Here is an 8595-nt window from a genome sequence, read left to right as displayed (position 1 = left end):
GAAGAGCGTGAGAATTAATTGGTGCATTTCAGCATTTGCTGCTGTGCTGTGGCTTCAGGCAGTAATGTTGTACTGCAGAGGAACTTTCTTTACAGTCACCTGGGGTTTTAAGAGCATTATTATCAAATGCTAATTTTAAGCAATTATGGTTGTAGGAGAGGTCGCAGCATAAAAATGCTATAAAATAAGCTTATTTTAATCACTTACAGCTGTACTAGAAAAAAAAAACATATAGAAAAAGAAAATAACTGTTTTGCTTTGCTATTTAGCGAATCGCACTTTGTATCGCCAGAGAGGTATGCTGAGAGAGTCTTTTTAATTCTCCTGAGGGTTGTACTTATACCTGAAGGAGGAAAGTTATGTGAGATGGAAAGAGTTTTTGTTCTGAGTTTCTCCCACCGCTGTAAAGCTGCGGTTGGAGTTGTGCTGGCACGCGTTCAGGAGCCTGTCTGTTTTCATCCCCTTGCAGCGCACTAATATCTCCCATGTGAAAGCCTGAAATGGAGGCCCTTAGTTTCTGTGATTGAGGATTTGATCAAGTGTGTGACCGTGATACCGTTGGCTGAGATTTGGTAATGAATTGTGTGCGCTTTGGTAATCCGTGGCAACGGCAAGTAAAGCAGGTTCTCTTAAACCACTGTTGAGGGCTGAATAACTGAGAATGGAAAGGGTGGAAATGGTGAAAAAGGCCTGATATGACTGTAAGGAAATGGCTGCACTTGTTGGCTTTGGAGCCTTCTTGAGCACGGTTTTGATACGCTGTGGTCTTTCTCTTTTATAGCGCTTCCACTTCTCAGTCGGACCATTCTGCTCACACCAAATCTGCTTCTGTTGTATCCTCCGACTCGGTCTCTACCTCGGCAGACAACTTCTCGCCAGATTTAAGGGTATGTATGTTTTGTCTTTAAAAAGAAACCTGTATGTGTTGTGGCCTCCTTCAGAGGACATTCCTTGCTCCTGTGATTTTTGGATATGGTAAAATGATGTCAGCTTTCAGGTTAATGCCAAATTTTATGTAGCCAAAGCATGAAAGGACCCAAAGTCAAACAGGTGAAATTGAAGTTTAATCTCTTCTGTATTGTTTCCTTCTTTATAAAGTTGTCAGTTTTCAAAAAGCTGACTCTGCAACCCACACTTGGAGATGAATTTCCAAAGGAACTCCATTTTCTTTTAAGTGCTTTAAGTAAGTGAAATCCTCAACCTACCATTTGTATATCCTTTTTTTTCTGTTGTGTGTATATATAAGAGATGTTCTCTCTTGAGAAGTCCTGCTTGTTTGTAAACACTGAGTCCTTGGAAGTATCTTCTTTCAGAGAAAGATTGCTATCTCCAAGCTGATAAAAATAACCTTCTGTCACAATACATTGCTCTGACATAAAAAGGTCCAAACAAAGCTCTTTTAAGTCTGTTATTGGATTAGTTAATTATAAATTTGAAGTTCTAGTTTGGTGTCACAGGAGTTTTGAAAACTATCTGTAAGTTCCTCTTATGAAACCAAGGGGTATGCTGATATACCTTTGCTTTAAAAAATGTCTCTGGGTATAAAACTGCTGGTATTGGTACATTCTAGTAATGACTTTTAGCATTTCTCAGCTGTGGTTGAGCGTCTTTGTAAAATCTAAACACAGTAAAATTGCATGAAAACCTCTAAATGCAAAACTAATTCCTTTGACAACCATGATAATTTTTTTGTCCCATGGGTGTTGTCTCAGCAGTCCGTAATTAATTAACAGAAAGTCCACCTGTTCGTAAGTGTTGAGGAAATGAATGTTTCTTTCTAAAGGCAGCAATGTGCGCTGGCAGCCCAGAAGGCCAACCGTACTCTGGGCTGCATCAAAAGAAGTGTGGCCAGCAGGTCGAGGGAGGTGATTCTGCCCCTCTACTCTGCTCTGGTGAGGCCTCACCTGGAGTACTGCGTCCAGCTCTGGAGCCCTCAGCACAAGAAGGACATGGAAGTGTTGGAGCGGGTCCAGAGGAGGGCCACAAAAATGATCCGGGGGCTGGAGCACCTCTCCTATGAGGACAGGCTGAGGGAGTTGGGCTTGTTCAGCCTGGAGAAGAGAAGGCTGCGGGGAGACCTGATTGCGGCCTTTCAGTACCTAAAGGGGGCCTATAGGAAAGACGGGGAAAATCTTTTTAGTAGGGCCAGCAGTGACAAGACAAGGGGTAATGGTTTTAAACTAAACCAGGGTAGGTTTAGACTAGATATAAGGAAGAAATTCTTTACAATGAGGGTGGTGAAACACTGGAACAGGTTGCCCAGAGAGGCAGTGGAGGCCCCATCCCTGGAAGCATTCAAGGCCAGGTTGGACGGGGCTCTGAGCAACCTGATCTAGTTAGTGGTGTCCCTGGCTCCTGCAGGGGGGTTGGACTAGATGACCTCTAGGGGTCTCTTCCAACCCAAAACATTCTATGATTCTATGATTCTATGATTCTATTAGCCAATATTAAGCTAAGATTTGAAGAAGAATCAATAGTTGTGTGTAATCTAATGATAGCTTACACATTTTACCTATGGATGCATAAAGTAATCTTCAGATTATGTCTGGGTGAAGTAGTATATAATAGGCCTGAAGTTTTTCCCCCATGAAGATGGAGTATTAAGTTATTCCAATATATAGAAAATGCAGTTTTTAGGCTGAGGCTAAGTGATTAATTGATACAAATATATGTAAAATTGCAAATACTGCCACAACTGTAGCTGTTTGTATAATACTATAAAAAAAAATTATAAGTATTATACAAAAAATAAATTTACACAAACTTATTTTATTTCCTTACTTAATTTTTTTACAGAAGTTTGCATAAGTGCGCTGCTTTTTTCAGTTCTGATGCACAACTCAACTGCCTTCACAATTTTTGAACACTTGAGAATTACCTTTACAAGTAGAGAATGAGGCAACATTTCTTTTCTAGAATTGAGGTTGTCTTTGCTTCCTGGTGGTGAAGTTGGCTCAACATGTTTTCCTTGTAACCCTGATTGCGCCTTGGGACTCTCCCCCTTGTCCCTTTGTCTGTGTGAATTGTAAGCTGTCTGGGCAGGGATTCCTGCTCTCCTGGATTTGTCTGGTTCCCCACCCAACAGGGCCTCTGTACCTTGGTCAAAAATAACATCTGCAGAGGAATGTTCACTTAGCTGCATGATACATTTTTCAGGCAGAAGACGCGTGTGTGCTGTTTACTGGAGGCCATTAGAAGCCCATACTTCCTTGCTGTGCCACCGTTCCTGTAATTTGCAGCATGATTTCTTCACAGCCTGCCCTCTTCTTCTTTTTTATTTCTAAGCAAACTAAAGTTCTGCCATGGTTGGAACAAACGCTGCTCCTCTTTCATTTTAGAATAGTGTTTAAGGAGAGATGGTAAAGCAGAGAATTACTTATTTAGAGTAAAGGCTCTGCAGGCCAAGTGTGAGCACATGCCTCTGCTGGAAAATGCTTCTTGCTCTTAACCTGTGGGGCCGGAATTCAGCATAAGCCTGCCGCGCCTCACCTAAAGCTTGCTCTTGCAGAGGTGGGGCAAGTGGCTGTGACGCTGTTGTGCACAGGCATAAAGCTGGTTCTTTACATTTGCGTGACTGCTCGTCAGCGGTAAGCAGACCTAGAGAAAATGCACTCCTGTGCTCCTACTTTTATTAGGGTATAGGGAGAAAGGGACAGTACAGGTTGACTTTAGCTCTCCTAGAGGAATTAATGCATTACCCATTTCTCTCTTTGTTCCTGAGAGCGTGTGATGCTGGAGGACAAGCCTGGGAGGTGGGATGGAGATCTGTCCTCTACCTGTGGACAGCCTTGTGTTGGTATTGCCGGTGCAAATGCAGTCCCACAGCCCGTCCTCAAATCAATTGCTGTCGGTGCTGGGGCATTCTTGTTTGCTCCCTGGGCTAACTCCTACATGGAAAATTCATTATGAGTGGTGATCAGCTAACACAGATTTCTTTCAGGTCTTGAGCCAAGGAGAACAGACATCCTCTCTCTGGGCCTATCGTTCTTTGTCCAATTTTCTCCAAATTAACATCTCTGTCATGTGACAGACTTTTTGTTAAGTGAGTTCTGTGGGAGATTTTTCAAGGTCCTGATTGTTCTTGCTATTTTCTTTGATCTTTCTGAGATGTGGCCTTGCCTTTGATATTGCAGATGAGGTCATACCATTAACTTTACTGTGGCATGAGAGCATTCTCTGTTCTAGCCCTTTCCTTGCACACCTGAGTGTCTTGTGCAACTTTGATTGGCACAAGACAGCATGAACTTCCAAGTCTTAACAGGTACTGAGATTTGAGCTAAGCACCTTATTTCTTCTGAGGACAAAAAGACGACCCACAGTGTTCCTGGAAAAATGTAAGAGAATAAGCCCTGAAGTGAGAACTAGTGCATATTGTGGTAACTGTGGTATGGGAGACAAGTGCCTGGGCTTACATGGTGTTCTCACAGGAAGGTGTTGCATCAGTTAGCTTTAAGAGGCTGAAAATAAGCTTTTCAAGATTTTGAAGTGGATCTGCCAATTATGGGATTATGCTCTTGATGTGTATTTAAATTTTCCTTGCTAGAATGAATTGCTACGTGGATCCATCATCACTCCTACCTCTGCTTGGTCTCTGCCTCTGCGTGTACGTTGACTCAAATTTAGGAATTAAATTTCTGTGATGATGGAAAAACACTTTGCGATAGCTACAATTAGCACACTCTTTTTCTGTGGGGAATTTTTAGAAGAATGGTAGGCGTCCCTCGGGAGGAGGGAACCAGGGGAAGGACCCACATCATTTCTTGCAGTCTGTGCCTGCAGTTTTCTTTTGGAGTGCAATTAACACTCTGTGTGCGTGCACGCATGTGTGTAATGAGGTAAATGAGACAACCACTGGGGATTCCTATAGAATGCATGTGCAGTATTTTTCCTAAATCTTTCTCCAAAGTATTTAATAATAACCTTTATGAAGGGCTTTTTTTTTTTTTTTCAAATGTATATTGAGCATTTCAGTATCTGGAACTAAGATTAAATTGCTTTTCCACTAAAATTTATAGAATTTTCACTTCATAAACTAACTCTAAATAACTTCTGGCTGCTTCAGTTAGCTTCATAAGAGAAAAAAAAAGAAGGAAAAAACCCCAAACCCCAACAGAAAAACAACAAAGCACTGTTAGGTTCTCCCCTCCACCCCCTTCCTGATCTCAAATCTGAAGCTGTTTAGAATTGATTTAGGGAATGCAGTTTTTGAGGGAATTTTTAGCAAATACACTGCCATATGTTTTAACATAAGTTATAGATCAGGCAAGAACAGAATTGGATAGAAGTAGTTGGAAGTGAAAATGAGCTGGAAATTCATATATATTTTGTGATTTGGGATGAGATTCTAAGAACACCTTAGAGCCAACGTTGCCAAAGGGATTGAGGTGCATAACTCTCTCTGAAAGATCTGGGAACTTGGTGGTTATCAAAGGACTGTGAGATACTTGCTCCTAAGTCCTATAGGTGCTATTTTCTCTGGTGCCTATGGACAGATATGTCTGTGCAGTTTCTGGTACTTCACTTAAGTCTTCTTGCTAATGCTCTAGCTTTTATCAGTGGGGACTGTCATTTTGAGTTAGCTGTTGATTTATAGGATAATGCCTGAAGTTTACCGTGTTCAAAGCTTTGGAGCAGCTGTCGTAAAAGGGTTGGATCCCTTCCATCTGCAGTTGGGAAGTGGTGGATGTGGCCAGCGGAGCCTGCTGCTGCTTCCCTTAAGAACAATACCTTTGCCTGAAAATCTGTTAAGGTCCATTGTGTTTGGTTTTGGATTGTATGCAGCGAAAACCTGAACCAGAGGATGGAAACTCATATGATGGCTTTCTTATGTTGCTTCTTGCTTCTAGTCCATTCTGTGGACAGAGGAAGCCAGTACAGTAGACCCACACGTCACCTGCTTAGTTGTGCAGCCTTCAGAAAAAGTGATTCAAATATTGCTGTTTGTGACCTAAACCGTTCTTTGAGGGCAACAGTAAGATCCAGAACTCCTGATATTCCTCTGAGGTCCAGCAAAATATTGTAGAAGCGTGTGTCCCATCCTCCGTGATTGTCTGCTCCCTCCATAATAATTTTCTCTTTTAATACACAAGGAATTGGTGGATTTGCAATGGGTTTATATATGAGATGCAAGAGTGTTATTGTAGCATGCCCAGGACACAGAGGTTAGGAAAGGGAAGAAACAGAGTTGCTTGCATAACCTTAATTTGTTATTTGTTATATGTTGTGTGTATGGTTGGAGACTGTAGGCAAGCCCATGTGGTTTATTTTGTAAGATACATAACTGGTGCATGACAAAAGGTAGATGAAGGAGTCTTGTCCTTCCAAGACAGTAAATGGATGCTATCGCTGTCTCCTTAGATTTTCTAAATGAAATCTGTTTGAGCCAGTCTGCATTCAAGTTAGCCAACCACAATTCCTTTGTAGTCAATGGAAAGAAATAGCTCATTTATGATCTGATTTATCTCTGCTTTAAGGAAATGCCCACGCTAGGTGAGAATGTCATGTAGCTGAGCTAGGGAAGTCCTTGCTGCAGGGTGCTGTGAACATTATTTGAGGGGCAGCAGCTGATTTCCCAGAGTGGGTCCCAGCTTTAGCTGTGCTCCAGTAAAGGTGTAGTTTTGTCTCATTTGAAAACCTACTGTGTTTCTCCTCCGACTATGAAGAGAATTCAGTGATTTCTCCAGATGTGGACCTCTAAAATTGAGGTAAATCCTGTCCCTCAGGCGACGCTGGGCAGGATTAACTGAAATGCCAGTCACTGACTTTGCCACCTTTGTGTTACTTTAGTCTAGCTTTAGTGCAAAGTGACTTAGAATAGTTTGATGTAGAACGTGTATATTGATAGTAGAAGAACATATTGAAGAAAGATGTGATTTCCCCCCCACCCCATCCTTTGCTGTAAATCACTAAAACTAGCCTCAGCAAGCCTTCCCATTGCTATCTCCCTGCCAATGCAGGAAGTGTGTCAGGCTCCGGTTATGTGTAACACATGTTCAAGAAGAGCTGGGTTTAAAGAGTGGAGTAACTTTTTAAACTTTAGGCACTCATTTAAGCGATGCTTTTTTACCTTTGCTTTTAAGGGACTTTTCGGTTAGTGTGTGATGCTAGTTTGGAAGCATTAAATCATGAGAAAACCTCTGCCTAAGCACCTCCAGCGTAGCTGAAGACTCTCTGTCCTGCCAGTCAGCTCCATCCTCACTGAGCGATGTATGGGGATAAGTATCCCTGTTTTGGACTGGCCCTTGACTCTTCGCATGGGACTGCCCATAAAAAGACAAGTTCCTAGCAAATGCAGAGATGCCTTCTGTGATGTGAGCTTTCCTTCCCAGTGCACTGGACTGTGGCTGCTATTAAATTACAGACCATATTGCACAAGCCACCAGATGGTGAAAATAATTGACCTGTAGTCACAAAAGACTTGGCTAGCTGTGAACTGGCGGTACAGCAGTGAAATTAAATAAACAGTCTACCTTTTTACTGTCACTGTGTGAAGACTTGACCATATGTGTTTCTCTGTGCCATCACTTTGGGCTCAGCCGTATTCTCACACGGCGGTGCACCTCATGTTTTTGCGGGTGTGCAGGAGTAGAAGCCACGCAGGCAGTAGCAGTCCTTACCTTGTCTGTGTGTAGTGTTTCCACAGGTCCCTTTGCACACAGGGCTGAACTCAAGACCAAAGCCAAGAATGGGTGGTGCTTTACGTTATCAAAGGTATCAAGTGGAGAAACTTAAAGACCAGCAGAGAAGGAGTAGGAAAATCTTATGAGGAAAAATATTTTCACTATCTCGAAATTCTGATTTTGGCTCTATGAGTCGTGGGTGTGTGTCTGTGGGAAACTCTTCTCCTTTCTTCTTTGGAGCATTAAGCTGTTTTTGAACAAAGGCACAAAGGACTGGTTCTGGAGAATGAATGATGCTCTTGTCCATAAGCATGGTCATTCCAGGACAGCCCCATGAGTGACTGGAATTCAGTCCCTGCCATTGCCATGTTTTTCTAGGACTCCAGTTTCCAGGACTGTAAATGCTATATATTTCATGAGAATTACAATCTTTCCCTTTTTAAACTGTCCTGAGAGATAGCAAATCTTGGTCCCCTCCCTTCACCTCTCCTCAGTAAGTCCTTTTCTGCACCTCCCCCTTTCAAGGAAACAAAAACACAGAGTAGCCAACCTCTGGGTTGCAAAATATTGATTTCATGCAAAGTAAATGGGGAAAAAGCCCGATGCAGTCAGTTTTCTGTCTCCTTTACATGGAAGTAATACTCCCTAAGTGCTCATCTAGTTAGAAGGGAGCAAAGATGGCAAGCGTTGCTAATTTTTCTTATGTAGAGGTACCTGAATGTTTGACAAGTAATGCACAGTGAAGGAAATCTCTTGAAGCATTTATGACTGCCTTCTGTTAGGAATGGGAAACGAAGGAGAACAAGCAAATGGCCTTCAGATGTTCCTCAAAAATATTTTCAGTTCTTCCTAATTGACTGCCATATTTCTTCTAGCTACAAGCTGCAAGAATTCTCCTTTTGCTGAGTAAATCTGGGTAAGGAGTGGCTTCTCCTTTTGCTGAGTAAATCTGGGTAAGAAGTGGCTTTTCCCCCCC

At 42.2% G+C, this 8595-nt stretch overlaps 1 protein-coding gene across 1 annotated transcript in view; it reads left to right on the top strand.

The window, feature by feature from the left end:
* Positions 1-785: 785 nt before the first annotated feature.
* MTMR2 (myotubularin related protein 2) overlaps positions 786-8595 on the top strand; it is a 43381-nt gene continuing 35571 nt past the window's right edge. Inside the window, exon 1 of the mRNA XM_035900450.1 lies at positions 786-887. The gene's annotated coding sequence lies outside the window, so the exon portion shown is untranslated. The remainder of the gene's footprint in view (positions 888-8595) is intronic.

This window comes from Egretta garzetta, unplaced genomic scaffold (assembly GCF_000687185.1).
Source record: "Egretta garzetta isolate BGI_Z169 unplaced genomic scaffold, ASM68718v1 scaffold58, whole genome shotgun sequence".
Classification (NCBI taxonomy): Eukaryota; Metazoa; Chordata; class Aves; order Pelecaniformes; family Ardeidae; genus Egretta; species Egretta garzetta.
This window is presented reverse-complemented; position numbering and strand designations above follow the sequence as displayed.